Source organism: Talpa occidentalis, unplaced genomic scaffold, assembly GCF_014898055.3.
Source record: "Talpa occidentalis isolate TD23 unplaced genomic scaffold, MPIMG_talOcc4v2.1 talOcc4.4, whole genome shotgun sequence".
NCBI classification, from domain to species: Eukaryota; Metazoa; Chordata; class Mammalia; order Eulipotyphla; family Talpidae; genus Talpa; species Talpa occidentalis.
This window is the reverse complement of record NW_023604295.1, coordinates 108,417,098-108,441,730: the sequence shown is the minus strand read 5'-3', so window position 1 is coordinate 108,441,730 and position 24,633 is coordinate 108,417,098. Positions and strand designations below refer to the sequence as shown.

Below are 24,633 nucleotides of genomic sequence, written 5' to 3'. Positions count from 1 at the left end.
CCTTTGTTCTTCAATGGCACTGCCAGCTCCCACCATGAAAGACAGTCACATTTCAGTGAATGACTTCTAATTTAATAAATTCTAAGTCAATAAAATAAATTTTTTTTGGTCTTGGGCTTCCCTAGATAGAAAGGCCAAACCAGACCTTCAAATGCACGTCCTAATAACAAAAAGCATGCATTATCTTTAGGTAATCTAGACATGAAAATGAAAACTAAGAGAATGCTTCATATTTTAGTTATTTAGAAAATTATATACATTTTTCAGCCAGTGGCTACATCTGGTAAATGCCATAGTGTCCAAAGAGTATGGACATTTTCTGTGTGTATTTCAGTTGTTGATGAAAAGATCTTAGGGATCATCTCTAGCGGCTCTGAACCTAAATTCATGGGAGTGGGGTCAACATATAAGAAAATGATTACTGACATGTAAGAAAATGATTTCTCGTTTTCAAGAGACATAAATAACTATTGTCACTCACTTAAAATATTCCAATAAATAAAATGCACGGTGTTTCTATGATCATCTGTCCTCTGCAAGCTTTTTCTCCATCAACCCACATTCTCAAGAGTACAAAAGGAGACACCAAAGTTCTAGAACATTCCATATTTTTAAATCACTCTTTGAAAGTTCTTTTTTTTGGTAGCATGTATAGCCGGCTCCGAAGGCACAGTATATACCCCAAATATCTCAAATTATTTTAGAAACCTATAGAGTAACATTGTGTATTCATAGGAGACAAGTCAAAACCTCTGGAGGTAACATGGCAAACAAAATGATGTGTTGAGTCCTCAAGTCACCAACACACTGATAAGTTATCCCAATATTACTTGAAAAACAAACAACTCATGACAAAAAAATTAACACAATAAAAGAAACTGGAGAGGAAAAGGAAAAACAAGACAAAAATAATCAGAGTCAAGGGAGAAAAATGAAAAACACTAAAATCGAGACAGACTCAAAAGGACTGAAATAGACCATGATATTTCAGGACTACCCACCCATTAATTCATTAACAAGAGTCATCAACACAAGGTTACTATAAAAATCACTCACATTTCAACTCACAATAACTAACTCAAACATTTATGCATACATCCCAAATGTAAAGGAGTAATTCACAAAGTTGAAAAGGTACTAAAACTCAGACTTGACATTTAAGATGGTAAGCAGATCTCTACTGATGTATAAGAGTTTTGGTTAAGGGAGAAAACAGCAAAAAGTATTCATAGTCCCAATTTAATTGGTTCATGTTTTCGTAAATTGGTACAGACACAATTTTTTTTTAACGGTACTGAAAGAATTAATACCAGATAACCTATATGCTAATAGCCGAGAAGATGGGGTTATAGTGGACTTTCATTTCATATTAATACACTTTGGCATTTAAACATAAGCATGAACAATTTATAAGCATGAACAATTTCTTTGAAAGAAAAAAAAAAAACCACACATATCTCCTTCCTCTGAAAATCTAAGCTAAGGGTTGTGCCTATCCACTGCTGTCCTTAGGAAGTCACATTTTCCTGCCTGTCCTTGCTCACAGAGACAAGCTTGATCTAGTAGAAATACATATTCATGTAACGTGCTTCACATTTCAATCCTGACCACAAGCCAATGTTTCTTAATACTCACTCTAAAAATAAAATCTGACCAAAAAAGGGCACCAGCAACTCTAAGGAAAGGTCCTGGAAAGCAGAATCACCCTGGTTTCAATCAACAGGATTGGGGGTGGGGGGTCTTGTTTTATGACCATTCTATTTTCCACAAGACAAGAACAGAGGTGACCATCTATTCACTCTCCAACACCTCTTCTCTTCCCCTCAACCATAGACAAACCTGATCTTGGGGACAGAAGTGAAAAGGAGCCCCAGATATCCGTGCAGCATAATTCCAATAGAGTAGGGTTATATTACCATACAAGGCAGGGAGGGGATGTCAAGAGTCCTGGTTTGGAGTTTTACACATGGGTTAATATTTTTCTTTTACAATGAAGTTTAAGGGCCTCCCTGGTGGCGCAGGCAGTTGAGCGCAACGCTGTGAAGCAGAACGCAGCCTCTGCAGCGCCGGTTCAATACTGGCTGGCCAGTGAGAATCCCACACGGCAGGCAGACCTCTCCTGTCTCGCCTGTTGCGCCCCTTAGCAGTGTATTTCGTTGGTCTGCCTGTTCTGTTCCCTGCTCTGTCTCTGGTGAATCCTCTCACTTTCCCGCGCATCTGGCCTGTAGTCTGGCTCTTGTATAAATAAATAAATCTTTTTTAAAAAAAATAAATAAATAAATAAAATGAAGTATAAGGGAATTTAGTTCTTTAGTCAAGCAACACCAACTGAAACACCAAACTGCAAGGCTGAATCCAGCCCAGGACTGCTGGTCATCTCATTTCCAAAGAAGCATCTGTTGGACTGTTGTGATTTCCCATTCATGTCTTGCCACCATGAAAAGGGATTACCACAATCACTGAAATGGTCTGCCAGGTGTGAATTCTGGTTGTAGCTCAGTTGAAACCGACCAGCCCTTGGTCAAGATCCAGTTTCTTGTTGGCACTGGCTTCGAGATGGAGCAGGTGGTCAAGTTCCTTTTTCAAGACAATGGCCACCTACTGGACTTAATGTCTCAGTCCTTTTCCAATCTTAAAAAGGTATGTTTTTGTTCAGGGGACCAGGTTGCCACAGACACCAATGACTGACCAAGCAAAAGATAAAAGGTGTCACTGTGCTGCTTTTACGGACTCCTAGGTTTGCTTAGTATTAAATTGATAACCATTCTTTTCCTTTCTGAAGGACAAAGCCACATAATTATTCGAAACATATGGGTACACCCCCCGCCCCCGGCCCCGGTTTTGAGAGATCCACTAGGGTTAACCTTGAGTGATATTCACTTGGTTGACTCTTATCTGAAGAACAACCAATTTAAACCCTTATTTATGGACCCTGAAGCAAGGATGTTCTTTTGCAAAGGTGATCAGAAAACTTTCCAGTAGGATCAGGGCAAGAAGAAAGATGACTCATGGAAACACACAGGAAAGGCAGGAGCACTAGAGTCCATCAGCTCATACATGCAGGGCTCAAACATCCACAGGTAACAGGGAGAATAGGTGAGCACTGGACACCACACCACTAGGTTCATTCTTTGAGAATCACAGTCCAGCCCGCTATGATTTATCATCTCTCAATTTGATAGGACTTTTTTTTTTTTTTATAGAGGCATGTTCTATTTATTTGTTTGTTTGTTTTGTTTATACATGCACTGGGTACAGTCAGAAGCGCGGGAGGGTGAGAGAATTCACCAGAGCCAGAGCGGGGAGCAGAGCAGGCAGAAGGACCGAAGCACACTGCTGAGGGGAGCAGCGGGCGGCAGGAGAGGTCTGTGCGCCATGTGGGACCCTCCTCCGGTGGCCGGGGAGCAGCCGGGGATTGAACTGGTGCCGCAGAGGCCACAGGCAGCTTCGCAACCCAGCGCTCAACCGCTGAGCCACCGGGGAGGCCCTGATAGGACTTCTTAAGACCAAAGTTCAATCTAGGCTGTTCCTCATTATTTGCTATTCATCTAAAAGGATGTAAAAGGATGAGACAAACTGAGGATTTTAGCCTTAGCTCTAATCCTGTTTCCCTCTTTCTGATTGCCCCTTAGTTCCTTTAGTCAACTTTCTGATGGTTTGCTGTTTCAGCCCTGGTTAGTCCATGGAATCTTACACCTCTTTCAAATACACTGCTTACAAATTGATAAAACATGAAGATTTAAAATGTATACATTAATCCAGTATATCATAAACAGAAGCTGGCATTTAATGCTCTAAAGTACACTAGTCCTTAGGGTTTCAATAATACAAAGTACCATGAAATTGAATGTTCAAAAGATCACCTGGACTACCCACAACACAGGCTTTTTCTATGGAATGACAAAATGAAATATAAGCTAAAAATATGAAAAAGATCTTATCTAAATTCCAAGACCTCCCTATCTCCTTCTGCATAGTTGGGGTGATTAATATTTTCTAGAAGCAGATCTGTTCAAAGGAGAAAGTCATTCCGCCTCTCCCAAACTACAGAGAAAAAAACTATCCCAGACAGTACACAGAATTCTTCATGGTCACTTAAAGTACCTGGGTGGGGGGGTGGGGGGGGGGAGACTACAGGAGATTAGGTCTTAACACTGCCCAGAGCTTTAAACTGTTTTTGATAGCAGTGGATAAAATTCATCTGCGGAACGTAACCCCATCGCCAACTTCAGTTTGCAATGCATTCTTAAATAACCGTTCACAATGCACCATAGTTCAAACAACTACAGAAGGCATGAGGAATGCAAAACTACAAAGCTGTGGAAAAAAGATTTGCTTCCCAATATTCAATCAAGGAAAAAGATCCAATATACTCCTTTTAAATTCTTTGGTGCCAAGTCACAGTTCACCTTCAAACTGTAAGTTCTTTTCCATGTGACAGAAGTGTGTATCCCAGTACTTAGCAGTAGGTTTCCTGAATTCATTCTAAGCTGTACAGAATGAACTAAAGGAGTGGCTGTAAAAACTGAGGCGCAATACTAGGAGGGAGGCATCAAATAGCCATGTAATTCATCCATATATGGATCAAATGAAGGAAGAAATAAAACCACGGTGACTTTTTATATGCATTAAAAGGTTAACATTCAAAGCAGTAGAGCTCAGGTAGTTGTGTTTTTTTTTTGTTGTTGTTGTTTTTTAAGTGTAGAGGGAGGGATTCAGATGGAAGCAGTTTGCTGGGATTTAAATCCTAGTACTGCACAAGTCACTTAACTTCTCCATTCACAAGTTTCCTCAGCTAGAAAATGGAAACAATAACAGTACCTATTTGTGTCATTTTAAGATAGGTATATAAATTTCTTGATAGTCCTCCCTTCAAGAGGTGAGGTTTAATTCCCCTCCCCACTTAAGTGTAAACATCACTTAGTGACTCACTTCTAAACAGAATATGGCAAAATTCTGTGTGTAACTTCTAACACTAGGTCAAAAAAGGCACTGTGGCTTCAATGGAAGCTTCTCTTGGTTCATTCACTCTGGGGGAAGTCAGTTGCTGTTCTGCGATGATATTCAAGAAGTACTTATGGGGACAGTCACATAAGGAGGTGAGAGGTCTCTGGGCAAATGCCAAGTAAGCAGTCTTGGAAGTAGATGAAGTCCCAGTCCAGTCTTCACATGACTACAGCCCCAGCTAAGAGACCCTGCGCCTGATCCACCTAGCTAAGCTGCTCTTAAACTCCCAACCCTTTGAAAAGGGGAAATAAATGTTTAGTAGTTATTGATAAACTTGGGGCTAATTTCTTATACACAGTTGTCACAAGGATTAAAAAAAAAGTAATATGTAAAGAAAATGTTCTCTATATTAAAGTGGCTTAGAACATTAAAACAGATGCATTTTCTTCCTCCCACGAAAGGCTGCAACTGACAGTATTAACATGCAATTTTTATACACAAGCTTAAAATGAGCAAAACAACAAAAACCTGGTACATCCATACCACAGACTACTACTAAAAAAAAAAAAACAAAAACAAAACCTTGGATCAATCTCAAAGATATTATATTGAGCTTAAAGAAACAATTCCTAAAGGTTGCATACTACATGATTCCATTTATACATATTCTTGAAGAAATCACAGAAATGGAAAACAGGTAGGAGTTTGCAGGAGTTAGGGTCAAACAGGGTGTGAGTTGTGGGGTAGTTACACAAATGCAATGGCAGGGATACGTGGGATAGGCTGCTTTACCTTACACACATCTGATAAAACTGCACAGAACAAAACATACATTAAAATGGGAAATCTAAATAAAATGACTGGATGTGTCAATGCCAATCTCTTGGTTGTGATTTTGTGCTATACTTTGTGTGTGTATGCTGTACTTTTACAAGATAGTAGCAGTCGGGAAAACTAGGCCAAGAGCTCACAGAATTTCTCTGTATTACTTCTGAGAAATGAATGTGAACCTAAATTATCTCAAAATAAAAAGTTTAAGCATAAAGTGTACATCAAAAAAAAGCTTTTGGACATAAATATTTATGCAAACTTTAATCAAAAGATTTATATCAGTTGGTAAAGTTAGGCAGTGAAGCTATAAAATTACTGATTCACATGCATTTTTCTCTTAATGCCCTATCATAAGATTGGTTTTTTCCTATTAACTTTTTAATTGATAAAAATTCAGTATTATGAACTAGAATGAAATAAACATGACTTTTTTTAAAATGTATTTTACTCAATTTATAATTTTCCCCAATTTGTTCAATCACTATCTTTCATAGAAATGATCCAGTATCTAGCTATATTCTACTTTCACTAATACCCATATCCTATTTCAGATCTATTGCACATGATAGAGCTTTCCCATAGGAATTTCTAATTCCAGAACACAACTGATGTATTTAGGCCACAGCTAACAGCATCCAGCCTAGTACAGAAACTACCTCTCTGCAGAAACAATGTGTTTGATAAGCACAATGAATCTGTTAACCTTTTATGTGGCCATCTGAATCAATATGTCATATTACACTGTCACAGTCACTTTGTAATTACTGCAATAAAGGGAAATATCACTAAATTGAGCACTGTGGATTAAATCACATTTCTGTTTCAAAACCAGCAATTAAGCACTTGGACACTGGCAACTCTGAGCCTCAGCTTCCATGCTTACAAAATGAAGGTGCGCAAGAGTTGATCTTCAGGTATCATTCTAATTTCAAAGGTATAGTGAAAGGAAAGGCTTTCATAAAGGCATATTGGGGTCAAAAGACATCAGGTTAAGAAGATCCATTTTGCTATCAACACCATTTCAATCAAGTCATTAAAATATTTATATCTGATATTTATAAGTATATTTATATTGTATTCAGTTCACATATGGTTCATGTAAAAATAAAACAATGTCTTAAGCCACAAGTGTCTTCAGAATCGTCAGTGCAAAGATAAAAAGGGGTGCAGTTACTGAGGTCCAGTCTCTCCATCACAGATATTAACCTAACAATCAGAGTTCAGTCTATTAGTATTTGCATTGGTTCTTTTCATTCCAAGAAAGAAGTACTTAGTAGAACAGTTTTTTTTTTTTAATTAAAGATTTATTTATGCATGCACACAAGAACTGGGTTGTAAGCCAGAAGTACAGGAGGCGGTGAGAGGATTCACCAGAGACAGAGTGGGGAACAAAACAGGCAGGGTGACGGAAATACACTGCTGAGGGGAGCAGTGGGTGAGACAGGAGAGGTCTGCTGAGCCATGTGGGTTCCTTCCTGGCTGGGTGGGGATCGAACTCATGCTGCAGTGGCTGGCAATAGCTTGATAATGCTGTCTTTAACCCCTGCATCACCAGGGAGGCCCAGTAGAACAGTTTTAACCATGTACACATTCTGGAGTCAGATTGCTTGGATTCAAATCTCAACTTCAATACCTAATAATAGCTGAGTGATATTGGACAAGCTATTTACTAACTGGAGTCTCAGTTTCCTCCTCTGTAAAATGGGAGATACAACAAAAATCTACATCATAGGGTCACAAAGAAGATTAAATACATGAATATCTATAGAACATTTAGAAATAAGCCTGGCACACAGTAAACATACAAATTTGTGTTAAATAAGTTAAATAATAAGATGATTCCATCAAGTGTAGCTTAAGTATCACTTTGCTTGGTAGGGTAGAATAAGCATTAAAGAATTATTCAAATCCTAAAACTTCTGCACTTCATTCAGTCAGCTAAAGGTGTTCTAAGTTACCCATAAAATAGTGTCTTCAAACAGTTAAGAAAAAAAATAGGACCTCGGAACAAACTGCATACCACTCAAGAAAAACAAATATGCCATTACTAATAATGAATTTCTAGAGTGAAATGTTATTAATCCATACTACCTCCATCATCTCCACACTTTTTCAGGAACTTGTAGTTCCTTTTAGTATTTAACACATGAATGAAAATATGCAATTTGCAATATAGTTGTAAAGAACACAAACAGCACATATTACGAAAATCATCTCACTGTTTCCCCTTTTGTGGATTTCAAACAGCTTAGGCAGTCTCCAAAACTATTCTTTAACTGAGAAAGAATTCCCCAAAAGGTCAGAACCTGGGGCCATGTAAAGATCTTTCAGACCTGACAGGACTAGGCCTGTCAGTGATCTCTCTGGAACCTGCTGTGATAGCCTTGTTCTGGCCAGAAAACCAAAACAGCTCTCCCAGGGCCAGTCTGTGTTCCAGTATGACCAAATAAAGATACAACCAGCATCCCAAATATGTTGTTCAGTTGTGCCAAAACTTCTCAATCACTCTTCCAAATGGCCACACTAAGCTATTAAAGTATAATTTGTTTGGAGTCCAGTAGAAGAATTTCCAAATGCTCTAAACACAATAGAATATAAAACCTCAGATACATAAAATTCAGTGTAAGTATATATACTGGATTATAATATACCCATGACTTACCAAATAACCCCGTTAGTATGGTTAATACCACACTTGAAATACTGCCATACACTTTTTTGCTAACAAAAATCCTATCACATGGGAGATGAGAATGAAGCTTTAACCTCACACCTCATCCCTCAACACTATCCAGGTGTAAGCAGTGCTCAGACATCTGGTCCTTAGCCCTCCATAACTCCCTAAGGCTAGCAAAAGCATCAGTTTTTCCTCTAAATGTCAATCTGTGCTTGAAAAATTTATCAGATTTTAAACTTTAAGTTTTACCTGTAGTGTCATTTTATGGTTCAAAGGTGTTGAAATAAACAATAAATGTCAGATACATATGATACCCCCCACCCTGCCAAAATCATTGCTTTTCTAACCTCACAATCAGCACTGCTAACTTAACAAGTGTCTGTCCGTTCCAATCACATGAAGACCAAATTCCCAAACCTCTGACCTCCAAATGCACATTAAAAATGCCCCCCTCTCTCCTGCAGTTTTTCTTCCCTGGGCCATACTGGGTTCATCTTAACACCATACCTTCCTTCCAAATCCTGGATAAGTGTCTTTTCCTTTGTACAGTTATTCTTAACTTGTGTAGGAGGCTCACTTCGGGGATTAGAAGCTGAAATCAAGTGTCTTTGTTTCCAAGAAAGAGGCTTTCCATAACTATTCCCATCTTTCCTTCCTTCTTGTTTAACTCCTTTTTGCTCTGTTTGTACCAGTCATGTGTTCTCTAATTGTCCGCGGAAGTTTAGTAAAATAAATTCCTTGAGAACAGGTGTTTTATTCACTGATAACTGTAATCTTGAATTAGGGATCTAAATTTCCTCAGATTAGGGATCTAAATGTCCTTTTGCATATGACATTTACAGATGATATGCTCACTTGGAGAAAGTTCACTTGAATAGTACTGAAATTACTTCACAGAAATGGTCAGGGTTTTATTGGTAACAGGAAGTTTCCTTTTCTACCCACCAAAACAACTAAGAACTTAAACCCATAAAATGCTTTATCAATTAAGAATGTGATCCCAAATTAGGTAATACTACCTAATTTAGTCATGGAATTACACAAATAGATTTGGTGATTCCTAACATTAGATAATTTATATTTTTGTCTTAATTGCGCAAGATATAAGGACTACTCTAATCCTAAAATGTTTTGAGTGGACAGTTCCCTTTCAAGACCCGCTTTCTTCTGCAAAGTTCAGAAAGGATGTCCTACGAACCATTTAATTACAAGGAAAAGAGTGAGCAACCTATTTCTCTAAAATAACAACAGTAACAATAACTTAAGTTTATCTCTGAGGTTAAAGCACATTAAAAAGATAAATGTGAGAAAAGTTCTGGGTTAAAAGATGGCAGATCACAACTTTAATCCCTTGCTATCACCCCCACGCACCTCTTGTATATGGGTCATTTAACTATTTTAGTCATTGGTTCCTCCACATGACATAGATGTAAGTGTAAGCTCCATAAAAAGGGTAGGTTCCAGGGCCTCCCTGGTGGCACAATTAAGTGTCAGCTCTATGAAGCAATCTGCAGCTACTGTAGCACGAGTTTGATCCGAGTTCGATCCTCAGCAAGGGAGGTGACCCTGAGGGGTGGCTGACAATGGCAGCCTTTAACTTGACTTGTACTTTTTGTTCCTTTCATCCCAGAATTGCCTGGCTCTTTCCACCCCTTTCCCATTGTTTCCCTGCCAGAAAGTGCCTTAGATTTGTGGCAAACTTTTAGCCTTAGTGACCCCACTTTGGTCCAACCCTTTTTGGATGGGCATTTACCCACAAAGGATGGGATAACTTCGCGTGTTTAACTGGGAAACTTATCCTTTCTTCTCTTCTCTATATACATTAATTCTATTAAAGTTACTTTCTATTAATGTCTTACACACTAAGAACATGCTCTGCCTTTATGTAGCAGACAGCAGAACCCATTTAGAGTGTGCAAGTTGAAGGGTCCTGGGTACCCCTCAGAGTGCCCACTAACAATAAAACTTTCCATCTTTAGGACATTTTCAAAGGAATGTAAGTACGGAAGTATAATTAACAAGTATTTTTCAGTCCTTGAAACATTACACAGTATTTATTCTAAAGCAGCAATTCTGAACTGTCTCTGCTATTTGAGAGGCAACTTATGTCCAGGAAAGCAAAAATAACCCCCCAAAACCATAATCAGAAAGGTACTCTGCTGGGGGAAAGAGTATATAATTCAGCATTTCTCAAATATGCATGAGTGCAAGAATGTTCAAGGTATCTGTTAAAAACTAATTCCTGATACTCCCCCACAGAAATTATGATTCAGTTGATCTGGAGATAAGGTTTAGAAATTAGAATATTTAACTAAAACACATATGACTTCCCTTATCAGATACAAGTGGGAAGCTCTATTAAGACACATTACCCAACTCACAGGAAGGTTTTCTAGTTCTAATAGAATTGTCATATAAACTACATTCAAATATTCTTCTCCAACTAATTTGAGGCTGTCCTCAGAAAGTTCCTCTTTGCCAAGCGCACTGGGACCTGTTGAGAAGACTTTGCTCGATCTTGGAACGGAGACTTCTGAACCAATGAATCGCACACAGGCAAAGAAGAAAGAGACCTTTTCCAATAAGAAACAGATTTGCAATTATAGTTTATGAGGTACTTCTGCATTTATTTAAGAGGAAATTACCACTAATCTGAGCTTAAACTAATGACACGATGAACTTTTACTCTGATTTTTTTATTGACAATAAAAAGAATAATTCTTCTGAGACACGCCCCAAGATAAAAAGTTTGTGAGTAGTTATTTTTGTCTTAGAATAAATAAGACATCTGAGAGAAGCTGCCCAATGAACCAAGAGGCAATGGTTGGTTACTGAGACCTTAATGCGTGTAAGAAGTTGTTTAAGTTGTTATAGTGTAACTTATAAACTTGAGCAAACATATTATCACAGGAATTTATTAAAATGTAGATTTTGATTTTTACTTTACTATAATTAGTCTTTTTCCTGGCCCCTTATGTAGGTTTTCTAAATTCCTGCTATAAGTGAGACAATCTGCTAGGAAAAAGACTAATTATTGTAAAGTAAAAATCAAAATCAACAAGCAACTATATACCAGAGACACACTGGAGGGGAAGGGAGAAGGGAGAAGGATCAAAATAAGGGGACTGGGACTATAACCAAGATGAAAACGCATACATTCTGCAAAAAAATGAAAAATGATGTAAAAAAATATAAAATTAAAAAATAGTAATAAAAATAAATTTTTAAAAATGTAGATTTTGATTCTGTAGAGCTAATGTGGGGCCTGAGAGTCTGTATTTCTAACTAGATGCCAGGTCCACAGACCACCCCAGAAAGATTCTACTGAAACAATTAATAGGCAAAATGATCACTAGGAGGATATTACAGTTATTTAAATGAAGATTCTTGGTCTCCACTCCTGAATATTCTGATCAAGCAGGCTGGGTGCCTGAAACCTAAAGTGTGTACGTGTGTGTGCGTGTGTGTAGTCCACAGGTATTGGGGGCGGCAGGGGGAGTGGTGAGAGGATTCATTAGAGACAAAGTGGGAAGCAGAACAGGTAGATTTACTGAAATACACTGCCGAGGGGAGCAGCAGGCAAGACACGAAACCTGCATTTTTAATAACATCCATACCTAATATTGCTATAAGCAGCCCATGAAACATACATGGGAAATTCTGCTACAGAGGTCACAAGTATTAGTAATGGTTGTATCAGGGTGAGAGAGAAGATATTTGTGCAAAGTAACCATACTTCAAAACAATGAGATACTTAAGAACAGTATATAACATTTTGCTCTAAATGTTAAAATGACATTTAGCTAGGCAAAAATTTTGAAGTTCTGATTCACAAACTGTAACTACTAAATATGAAAGGGACAGTTTTTAGGGCCTCCCCTGGTGGCAAAGGCGGTTGAACGCAGTTCTGCAGCGCCGGTTCCATCCCAGCCAGCTGGCGAGGGTCTCACATGGCGTGGCAGACCTCTCCTGTCTCGCCCGCAGCTCCCCTCAGCAGCGTATTTCATCAGTCTGCCTGTTCTGTTCCCTGCTCTGTCTCTGGTGAATCCTCTCACCCTCCTGCGCATCTGGCCTGTTCCCCAGTTCTTGTATAAATAAATAAAAATCTTATTAAAAAAAATAAAGTACTTCAGTTTTAAAAAAAAGAAAAGGACAGTTTTTAAACAAATAGCTAAGTATACCTCACATGACAAATAAATGCCAGGAGTCAGCCTGCCATACTCTGATATAATAAGTGGTTGCTGTTAAAGCTGACTGTCCTGGTATATATCCCTTAGGAGAGAATTCTACAAACAATCCCATCTACTGACAGGAATTCCAGGCCTAAGGACATCTGGTACTTCCCCAGCCAGGCATCGTTATAGGGTCAAAGATGAAAGAATTACAGGAACTATATGGAAGGAAATGAGAAGGATCATTCCTATGCAATGACAGAAAACAAACCAAAGGGGAAAAAAAAACCTAATAAGACTGCAACAATAATGTTCATCTAGTGTCAGGACCAAATGTCAGCACTGAGCCACTAACTCCAACTTAAGTGATTGCTCTGCCAACCCTCCCCCATGACATCCAGCATTATGTTTACTAAGATTTGGAGGTGGTCTCTGTAAATGAAATAGCTGGCACACTCATCTCAGCACATCCATCAAGGATCACTCATTTCTTCCTGAGCTCCCAAATGCTGGACCTGCAGGATCTAGATTTCTTGGCTATTTCTGAGCAGAAATAACAGACCTTTGGGATACCCATATTTCTCCTGACAGTTAAATACTGATGATTAAAATATTCTAATCCATGTTTTCTTCTTATATAGGTTTAACCTAGTACAACACAACTTGTATTGATTTCTTATAAAGAAGTGTGTGTCTTGGTGAGGCAACTGATAATAAAGATGGAGTGATAGGGAGGAAAAAGCACTTGACAGGGAATGATGAGTAGTGTGTTCTAGTACTAGAACCTTTGTCCATGCTTGGTTCGTAAAAGTTATCCATAGATTGGGATGCCAGAAATAACAGTACAACTTATAAAAGGATAAAAAGAGGAACAAAAATCAGAAGCTACCACCACCTCCTGGCTTTGAGTTAATGAGAATCCCTGAAACAACACTACCTTTGATTGCTGACTAGGCTACATTTCCTAGAAGATGTTAGAGAGCTGTTCAACTAACAATTTGATTTTTAAAAAACAAATGGGTTAAAAGACTCCACAAATAAATTAGTTTCTCAAACTGTACAAAAAAAATCTCAATTTCTCACTTGCTCTCCACTCTTCTCAGTAAATCCATCACCAACAGACTGTTTCCTGCTGAGACACATCAATAAAATGGCAGTTTTCCCTGAGAAAAGACAGAAGCCCCATTCACACTTCTAGAGGGCCTAAAATACTGTGAGCAATTTCCAAAGAGAGAAGTGTTTGGGGGCTATAGGGAGATAATATCTCTCAAAATCTCAACATAGTTGCTGTGCAAAGCATCCTTGCTTAGCTTGACAGACAACCTTTACATGACCTTTATCAAAACACCCAGGAAATAAAGACATTTCAGTCTTGCCTAATCAACAAAACCCCATGAGTACAGACCCTGTGTCAACAGCAAGTAGTTCCTGATACATATCGTTTTATACACAATGTTTAATAGATATTAGCTTACGGAGGTATGAAAAATAAATCTGCTGAGGCTTAGAGCATGGAAATGGCAGGTGTGTATCTAAAAGACCTCAGGAGATCAGGACTGAGAAGTGTGCTGTGGCCTGTCCGCTTCTGCTACAGAGCTGGTTGTGAAAAGAAAAATCACTATGTTATAGCACCCAGGCAAGACCCCAGCATCAGAACATTTCTTTTGGCAAGCCAGTGATTAAATATTCTAGCCTCCAGGGTTTTCAAAGCAGTCTACTTTTAAGCGAACATTAAAAAGCTGGTTAGTCCTCATGCCTATTTGTCTTTTCTCCTCTTTTTAATTCATGTAAGTAGGATTTTTTTACTAAAGAAATGTTGTTAAAGAAAGCTGTGCCACCTTTTAGAGCTTTCTTGTTCTTTCATAGTCAAGCAGCACTAGAAATATTATGGGGCATTTTATATGAGGACTTCTACCCATTCAAGTCAGGAATTCTGAGAAAGGAATTGGGGCTAACTGCCTGAGCTGGTGGAAGCTACCAGAAGTTGTTATTACTGGGAGTTCCCAGCCACAATCACAGGTGTGCGTGTGTGGTTATGCTCACATTAGGTAGCATCTAATCAAATGGGACTGTTGATGGTTTCTGCTCTATCCTCTTCTTCAAAAATCCAGTTCTGGGTATAAGGAATAAAAGCAAACAGGTCAGTTTGCAAACCATGCAGTTTCTAGACTGAAACTAAGTCCACTTGGTAGAGAATAATATCAAACCTAAAATAATCCATCTATACAAGTTCATTTCCTGCTGAGCAGTTTAATTATTAATTCTTAGTAACTAGCATGAAAGAATTATTCTATCTCCAGGGCTTTTAAAGCAGTTTACTTTTAAACAAACATTAAAATGCTAGCTAGCATTGTGCTTGCTTTTGACTGTAAAATGACTAGCTGTAGCAAACTAAAATTTTGTAACTTTAAGGCATTCTTCCTACCCTCATTTTAAGAGGAAAGTTACTTGGGAGAAGGAAACCACACATTAGTTTATTTTGATGTAGCAACCTGCCTTCCATCTGTGTCCCCTATAATACTTCCATTTGTTTAAAAGAAAGATAAACTGTTCTTTAAAAAGGTCTGGAGTTCTGCTTCTAAACAGGACATCCTCGTTGATGTGAAGTGTAACTAAATGTAAATTGTGATTTTTCTGCTGAAACCAAATTCTGTCCATAAAACTGTAGACTGCCCCTGAAGGAGTTTTCTAAAACAATGGAAAATTACTCTCAAAGTCAAAATTAAAAGATTCTGTGAGAGGTAGAACCCCCTTAGAATCTGGCCCCCCATTTCATGTGAACAGAGATGCCCAATTTCTCCAGAGTGAGAAGGATAGTACGCTTCTGTTTACACCCTAGAGGAGATGGCATATGAGAGCAGGCTTCAAGAAGGTAAGAGCTAGAAGAGGGAAGAGAACATTTAAAGCTGCTTAGGACATCTGAATAGAAAAAGAAGATCATATTAGCAAGTCCTAGCATTTTGACCAAAAATTTAACCTTAACATTATGAAGTTTGTGATCTTTCCAATTTTCATTTTTCTTTATTTCTTCTTTTCTTTCATTCTCAAGTAAGCTCAAAGCATTTAAATATATGCCAGAATGGCAAACTGATCAAAAGCCTGAAAATGCGGAATTAGCCTCACTCTAATCGCTTTTCCTTTTTTCCAAAATTATCTGTTATTCTTCTCCAGCATTCCTAACTGACTTAACAAATGATATAAAACAAGGTGTCAAATATTTAAATTTCCAAGCCTGACTTCAACTCCAGAGGCAGGGCAGGTAGGTTGATGGACAAGGGAAACAAACAGAAAGCCTCCTCTGAGTGTAATGTCACAAAGTTTTGATAAATTGCACATGAAGAAATGATACTTGCCAAACATACTACCAAGCATTTACTACATGTGTTAATTATGACTCCAACTACTAAAGTAGGCCCTGTGTCTATCCCCATTTTATAGATGAGAAAACTATGGCCCAGAAAGCTTATAACTTGTAACAAAACTAGAAACTGACAGGGCCAAGAGTTAAACCTTGAACCTGAACCCAAGATCTCCAAACCATTACATTTCCACCCAATGTTCTTTCCCTATTATTCACCCAATTCTTACCTACTTCTACCTGCCACCCTCTCTTCACCTACTCAAAACACTCTGTAATTGATAGATCAGGTATCTTGACTTGAATTTGAGAAGCAGCATAGTAAAGAGGGAAAGAAATGGAAAGGGAGCTGGTTTTACGACTAGTACTGAAAAACAGAGGGAGAGGTAGTCCCGTGCCAATGATAGAAAGGGCGCAGTGGTGAAATGCTGAGAAAGTATCACCCTCCAAACATCCTGCTGTCTTCTACCAAGAATGTTATGGTGGGATGCTAGCTGAACTCACTGCAGAAATCAGCTCACATTGTAAATCAAGCCATCATTCTGCATGGCTTAACTTTACAGTGATTACGTGTCAATTATCATTCAATAAAATTGGGTGGAAATATATATTAAAAAACATGTTAAGACCTCACATGTGGTTAATAGTACAGCATGGACAGCATGTGAATAACAAATGCACATAACTCTTCTGATGCTTTAGTAACATAGTTTAAATCTTAACATCCAAATAAATAAGATACGCAAAATGTTACCTAGAAACAGAAAACCCACTAGGTTTATTTTTTTGTTTTCACTCTGAATTTAACTGAGCACTATAGTTATAACCCATCTCAATTTTTATTTGCTTTCCATGCCAGAGTACTCTTACTGTAATAGCATAAGTATTCTCACAGAGAAAATTTCGTAACACTGAAAAACCAGATTACAGATTCTGAGGCAATAGGACAAAAAGAACTAAGAAGTTTTAGAAATTCCCTGTTTACATCAGGGAGTTATCTGTCATCTAAACTTCATCTCACAAAAAATGTAAGTACAAATAACATTTTCTAAAATGAGGTAGGTCCACAATGCTGGTATAGAAAGATGTTGAAGAGACATTTTAGATAGAAAAAACATGAGACAAGTACAGTTTTGTATACTGACACAATATAGTTTTAAAATATTTCTCTCAATGAAAGCTGGACAGGAAGACAATTTTCTAACCTTTATTGGATGTTCATCATATTAAATATAACATCTTATAATATCTTTTCTAAATTAGTGAAATGAATAGATCTCTTTCTCCACATGTCACAGCTTGGAAGAAAATATTTTTCAGGGATATCCAAAACTGGTGAGGTATAGATCCCAATGGCTGTCTAACAGAGCTAATATTTTTCCTTTTGGCAGTTGTGGATAAGGATGAGTATCCATAATCAACAAAACACTGCACTTACTATACACTTTAGAAGCAACTGTTCATTTTCTCCAATATTTATTCTTCCCACTTTACACAGTAAATAAAACATTTTACCGGGGCATATTTATTTCTAAGATCTGGCCCACAGAGTAGGAAAAAGCAATGCCTCCCAGTTCTAAGATGTGCTCTTAAAGGGCGTTTATCTTCCCTCCTTCCTGTTATCTAAAAGTCAAGATGGTGGGAATTGGAACAACCATCTTAGAGCACATAAGGTGAAAGTTACCCACTAAAGATGGCAGACAACAAAATAAAGTCACTGATAAATATGGCCTTCCCATGCTCACCATGGATCACTTTTCAGGCTCTCAGCTGAGAAATAAACATTTCATGTTTAAGCTTGATGCTCCCTGGTGGCCTAGTGGTTAGGATTAAGAGCTTACTCTCTCTTTTCTTTAAGTCACATTTTTTGTTGTTGCAGTCATCTCATACTGCATACAATTATGCATGTGTGCGCGCGCGCGCGCGCACACACACACACACACACACTTTTCTAATGCTGTAACAATCCTATCATTTTAAAGCTAAGCTTATTATGAATGACTGAAAAAATCAAATTTCAGAGTCTGGACTCAGAACCATTATACAAAGCAAAAGCAGTCTTTTGTCATCAGGCAGACCAATGAGGTTTTTATTTTCTAGTCAACATGACCCAACATTATCAATCTAGGACATCTTTAAAAGTATTTTTAAAACCATAAATAAAGAACACTATGGGGCCTCCCCTGGTGGCCCAGTGGTTGAGTGCTGAGCTGCAAAGCTACCAGCAGCCTCTGCAGCACTGGTTCAATCCCAGGCCACCAGCGAGGGTCCCACATGGCGCACAGACCTCTCCTGCCGCGCCTGCTGCTCCCCTCAGCAGTGTATTTCGTCTGCCTGCCTGTTCTGTTCCCCGCTCTGGCTCTGGTGAATTCTCTCACCCTCCCGCGCTTCTGACTGTACCTGGTGCTTGTATAAATAAATAAATAAGTCTTTAAAAAAAAAAAAAAAAGAACACTATGTATTGCACTTCAGGGAAAGAAAAGACTTTGGGCAATCTCCTTCAATGTTTTATAAATGAGCGACATCTACTCAGCAAATCACTCTGGACTAGGATTGTGGAGAAACTGCAAAGTGGCTCTGTCACAACAGTTCGTTCACAGGACTGAATGAGGCACCACTGCCAGCAGTGTGGACAAGAGTATATGAGCGCATGCTTTTTTCATTGCTCCTGTTGTCACAAGAGGAAGTTTTAGGGGACAGATCAATACCAGCGTTAAAAACTTTTAGGGGGTGGAGGGGTAGTAATGATTAAAGTCATCAACACCAGTAGGGAGAGTTAAACCAAGTACTTCTACAGTTCTTCCCTGGTAGCTCTGATCAGTCAGTAATATCACCTGAATTGCAATCCTATATAACCCTTCCCTCCCACTGATGGAAGTTTAACACATACCTTTATAGGTGCTGGGGCTTTGAATACCCTCCCTTTACTAGCAGCTGGCTCTGACCCAATCCAACATGCTCTGACCCTCCACCAAGATGGGGGCCCATGCACATGCAGACCTGGCTGTGCACCCAAGCCTGCTTCCGCCTGCACCAGGGCTCCAGGGTGTTAGTCCACCAGCAGTTAGTCCGAGGAGAGAAAAGCAGACTATGCGATGAGGGCCCAGAGCAGGAAGCACTCCAGGAAGACCATGGGGGTTGGGGGAGAGAAATATAATTAAAACAGAGAAGGCTGTTACAAGCTGTGAAGGCTAACAAACACTCGGAGGAGATGAAGAAAGTTTTTCAGGGCCATAGGAGTACCACAAATGAGGGCAAAGACAAAAAATTGACAACCTGGAGAGGCACAGAATGAAAAAATAGTTATGTAAAAAACCTAAAATATCTTGTTTCATATTGGGAATAGTTATGCTATATTACCAGAGAAAACATTTGGTACACTAAAGGTTCAAAACAGTATTGTTTCTATCTGTTACTCGGTCACTGTTCGTCTTAGGTCAGAAATTTCCAATGTTGTTCTAAGTTTACTTATTTTTCCACTATATATTACATCCTCTGTAGGAGGCAGATGATAAAGTTGTTTCTAATCTGATACTAAAGGATACAAAAATACTTTTTAAAAAATTTACTATTGAGGACAGATAAACTTCCCAAATAACTTTTTTCCTCTTTAGTACTTTGGAGACTCATTTTTCATATTTGGCAGCAAGGAAATATTTTGATACTAACTAGCCTCCTTAACAGAGAAAAAGACAGAAACTAGGCGTCGTGATAGAAAAAATGAAATACTGAAGAGAGCTAAAGAGATCCATCATCTTATCCATCTTACCTGACTGTAAGTCTCTGGAACATTTCCATTAGCTGGCAAGAAACATCCCAGTGCACCAACTACACATACCCATACCTGTTCATTGTAAACTCTTGTGACATAAGTTCTATTGTACTTTTTCTTCCACCAGGTTAATAGTTGTAGCCAAGTTTGGGATCAGCAATTTTAGCTATTATAAAGAACTTGTTCAACTGTTTTTCTACCTAAATAAAAAGTTACCACATCAATTTTGCTGAAAATTCAAGAAAACAACCATACTCTGAATCAGTCCTATTAAATAGTGGAACAATTTTGAACTTCAGCTTTTTAAGCAGGAAAAAACTAATATATGGAGATTGAACAGCACACTATTGAACAACCTCTGGAGAAATAAGGACATGAAAGAATTTAAATACCTGGAGAGGAACAAAAATGAAGACAACCCATCAGACACAGCAAAAACAATACTAACAGGGAAGTGTAAGTATATAGCCTACATCAAGAAACAAGGAGGAGCTCAAATAAACAACCGTCTCTCTCCCACTAGGGTACTTAGAAGGTGCAAGAAAAAGAAAAGAACACCAAAATCCAGTAGAAGGAAATAAAAATCAGAGCAGAAATAAATGAAATAGAAATCAAAAAGACAGTCTAAAGGAACAATGAGCACAAAAACTGATTTCCTGGAGGGAAAATTTTTTTTAAAAAGACAGGGAGAGGGCCTCCCCGGTGGCATAGCAGTTGAGCGCTGGGTTGCGAAGCTGCCCACGGCCTCCGCAGCGCGCGCAGACCTCTCCTGCCGCCCGCTGCTCCCCTCAGCAGTGTACTTTGGTCCTTCTGCCTGCTCTGCTCCCCACTCTGGCTCTGGTGAATTCTCTCACCCTCCTGAGCTTCTGACTGTACCCAATGCTTGTATAAACAAACAAATAAACAATAAATAAATAAATAAAAATACATGCCTCTTTAAAAATAAATAAATAAATAAATGAAAGTAAAAATAAAAAGACAGGGAGAAAAACCAAATGGTATCAGGAATGAAAGAGACATTACAACTGATACTTCACAAATGCAGAGGATCATACAATTTAATAAAAACCTGGGTCTACCAAATCTTCAAAGATGAATACCTATCCTTCTCAAACTTTTCCAAAAAATAGAGGATACTCGAAACACATTCAATGAGGCCAACATTATTTTGATGCTAAACTGTCAACAGACATCATAAAGAAAATTAAGACCATAATTCATGATGAACATAGATGTAAAAATTCACTACAAACCTTAGCAAACTGAATTTCACAGTACATTGGAAGGATCTTAAGTCAAGACCCAGTGGGTTTTATTTCTGAAATGGTGTTGAGAAAACTGGACAGCTACACACAAGAATGAAACTAGATCAGCATCTCACACCTTACACAAAAATTAACTCAAAATAGATTAAAGATATAGATGTTAAAAACCCAAAACCATAAAACACATTGAAAACAGATAAAACACTCCACAAAATGAGTTTCAGTGGTGGTTTTGTTGATTCATGTCAAACAGCAAGGGAAACAAAAATGAAAATGAACAAATGGAACTAAATCTAACTAAAATGCTTCTGAACAGTGAAAGAAACTATCACCCCCGCATCCCCCCAAAAAGACACTATTGAATGGGAGAAAATATTTGCACCTCATACATCTGAGAAGGATATCCAAGCTATATGAAGAACTCATACCAAAAAAAGATAGTAACCCAATCAGACAATGGGCAGAAGAGACAGATACTTTTCCAAATAAGACATATTGGTCAACAGGCACATGAAAAAAAAAAAAAAAAAAAAAGCTTAACATCATTTATCAAGGAAATGCAAATCAAAACCGTAATTGGACACCATCTCACACCAGAAGACAATGGCTGGCAAAGATGCTGAGAGAAGGAAACCCTCATACACTACTGGTGGGAATGTAGACTGGTCCAGCCCCTATGGAAAACAAGATGGAGATTTCTTAAAATATTAAAAATAGATGTACCATATGCTCCAGCAAATTCTAGTCCCAGGTATCTGCCCCAAAGAACGCAAAAATACAAATTTAAAGAGATAAATGTATTCCTATGTTCACTGCAGCACTATTTGCAATAGTCAAGTTCCTAAGTGCTAAAGGACAAATGAGTGGATTAAGAACATGTGGTAATATACACAATGGAATATACTATTCCACTATTTAAAAAATTGATGAACTCTTGCCATTTGCAACATGGACGGACCAGAGGGGATTATGTTAGGTGAATTAAGTCAGAAGGAGAAAGGCAAACACCAGATGATTTCACTTATATGTGGAATACAAAGAAACAAAAGAGTCAAACAAAATTAAAGCCAATTTACTCTAGAAATCTGACTAGAACTAGGATTACAAAATGGGGAGGGGGATGTAAAGTGAGAGGGAAACACAATGGACTCTGGCATACCCTGGGTGCCTTGGTGTGTGTGGTATGGTGACATGTATGTGAGGAGGTGTGATCTTATGCCTGTTAATAACACAGTGTTAAACCAATGCTAACTTGATTTAAAAAATTAAAAGTCCAGCATTTTTAAGATTGCACACAAATCTCATTTGTGCACCCCGGCAATCAAGAATTAAATGATCCATTTGGTTAGTGTTCAAAGCTGACAACTATTGTTTCAAAGAGGCAGGAAGTGTTACAAATCATGTGGCGAAACTGTAAAGTTTCTGTTTTGTTAGGATGTAAAAGAACGTAGACATTTGTGGAAAACAGGACAGTCCCTTCAAAAATAAAGAATTAACCATATGATACAGCAATCCCATTTCTGAGTATATATCCTGAGGAACTGAAAACAGGGTCTCGAAAATATTCACACACCTAAGTTCATAGCAGCAAAATTCACAACAGCCAGGAAATGGATACAACCCAAATAGCCATCAACAAAAGGACAAACAAAATGAAGTACATGCACATGATGGATATTATTCAGCCGTGAAAAGTAAATCCTGACAAACACTACAACATGTATGAACCTGCAGGAATCATTTGTGAAATTAGTCACAAGAAAGTCTGTAATTCCAGGGCGGTGGCTCTGGAGGCCTAAGTCCCAGACCTGGCTTCAGCCCCAGCCCCACTATTGTGACGCTTGCTGAGCTGCTGCTGGTGCTCTTGGCCGCTCTCCTGGCCACAGCCTTGGGCTACTGTGTCAGCATCGATGTGCACGCTGAGGAACGCTTCTTGGAGCGGGTCACCTCAGACACCAAGATGGGTCTCATCTTCGAGGTACCTGAGGGCGGCTTCCTGGAAATCAACGTGGAGATTACAGGGCCTGATAAGGAAGGAATTTATAAAGGAGACCGGGAGTCCAGTGGGATACACATTTGCTGCTCACACGGATGGAACATACAAGTTTTGTTTCAGCAATCAGATGTCCACCATGCCCCCGAAGATTTGTGATGTTTACCGTTGATACTGGGGAAGCCCCAAAAGGACAGGACAGAAGCACATCAGAACCACCTAGGAGAAATGATTAATGAACTAGCAGTGGCAATGACAGCCATCAAGCATGAACAGGAGTACGTGGAAGTTCAGGAGAGAATACACAGAGCCGTCAACAACAACACAACAGCAGAGTGGTCCTTTGGTCTTTCTTTGAAGCTCTTGTTCTAGTTGCCATGACACTGGGACAGATCTACTACCTGAAGAGATCTTTTGAAGTCCGGAGGATTGTTTAAAAAGCCTTTTCCTGGTGATCCCAAACTCATGATTCACTGTTTACCAAACATCTTGGTCATAATAATGTCATTAGTTTCTAAGTTTTAATTTTCCAAACTGTACATTCACAGCTTGTTTCTTTGTGATTAATAGATATTGGGGGGAAGATAACTTCATAGGAAAGTTATAGTGAAAAATTGAAATTTGATTGGCATAATTTCCTACTGAGTTCTGCCTCCATTTGCAGGTCCTTCCAGAACGTCAACTCTGTAAGTGAAATCTAGGCATACAATCCTTCTTCTGTCCTCTTTTCCCTTTGTTTTCATGCAGCACAGTTGTTTTAGGACAGGACTCTATCACTAGTACCTTACTAAGGCGACTGCATTCTTTGGAACCCTTATTCTGTAGTTCAAATTATATATATATATATATATATATATATATATATGTATTTTAAAAAAAAAAAAGATTTATTTATTTATTTATACAAGCACTGGGTACAGTTAGAAGCGCGGGAGGGTATGAGAATTCACCAGAGCCAGAGCGGGGAGCAGAGCAGGCAGAAGGACCGAAGTACACTGCTGAGGGGAGCAGCGGGCGGCAGGAGAGGTCTGCACACCATGTGGGAACCTCCTCCGGTGGCCGGGGAGCAACCGGGGATCGAACCGGCGCAGCAGAGGCTGCAGGCAGCTTCACAACCCAGTGCTCAACCGCTGTGCCACCAGGGAGGCCCTGTAGTTCAAATTATTAAACTCAATCTGTTGAGTACTTAAGAGAAATAGTTTGGATCTTGGCATTTTCTGTCCAGCCTAATGGCAGAGCTCTGGGACTTTGGAGTATGCTGGCAGGTTGCTACTTTCATACTTTATTTTGTTTTTGCTTTAAAGATTAGATTTAACCCAATGACATTTTCCCCCTAAATTTTACTTTGAACCGTAGGGCTCAATCACCGCCACATTTAAATCGATGACCCAAGCAGCTAATAACCAGTTTTTGTTTTTTGCCTAATAACAGAAGTCTCTATTATAGCCAGTTCTCTGGGTTTTTCAGTGACTGGTAGTTCTTTCTATGCTGCCACCTCCATTTTCTCCACACTTGGTACACAGGAGGTATGAAGTCACATAATTGGAAAAATCTGGATTTCTGATGCCAAAGGGTTAAAGCCTCTTAGATTTAATTGCCATAAAATAGAGCCACTATT

General features: G+C 38.7%; 1 protein-coding gene and 1 pseudogene across 2 annotated transcripts in view; one reads left to right on the top strand and one right to left on the bottom strand.

Moving 5' to 3' along the window:
• The window catches only part of RBPMS (RNA binding protein, mRNA processing factor), a 159,163-nt gene that overhangs the window by 92,941 nt on the left and 41,589 nt on the right, over positions 1–24,633 (bottom strand). The gene's annotated exons all lie outside the window — the stretch shown is intronic.
• On the top strand, positions 2,557–23,482 carry LOC119257058 (transmembrane emp24 domain-containing protein 2-like; annotated as a pseudogene).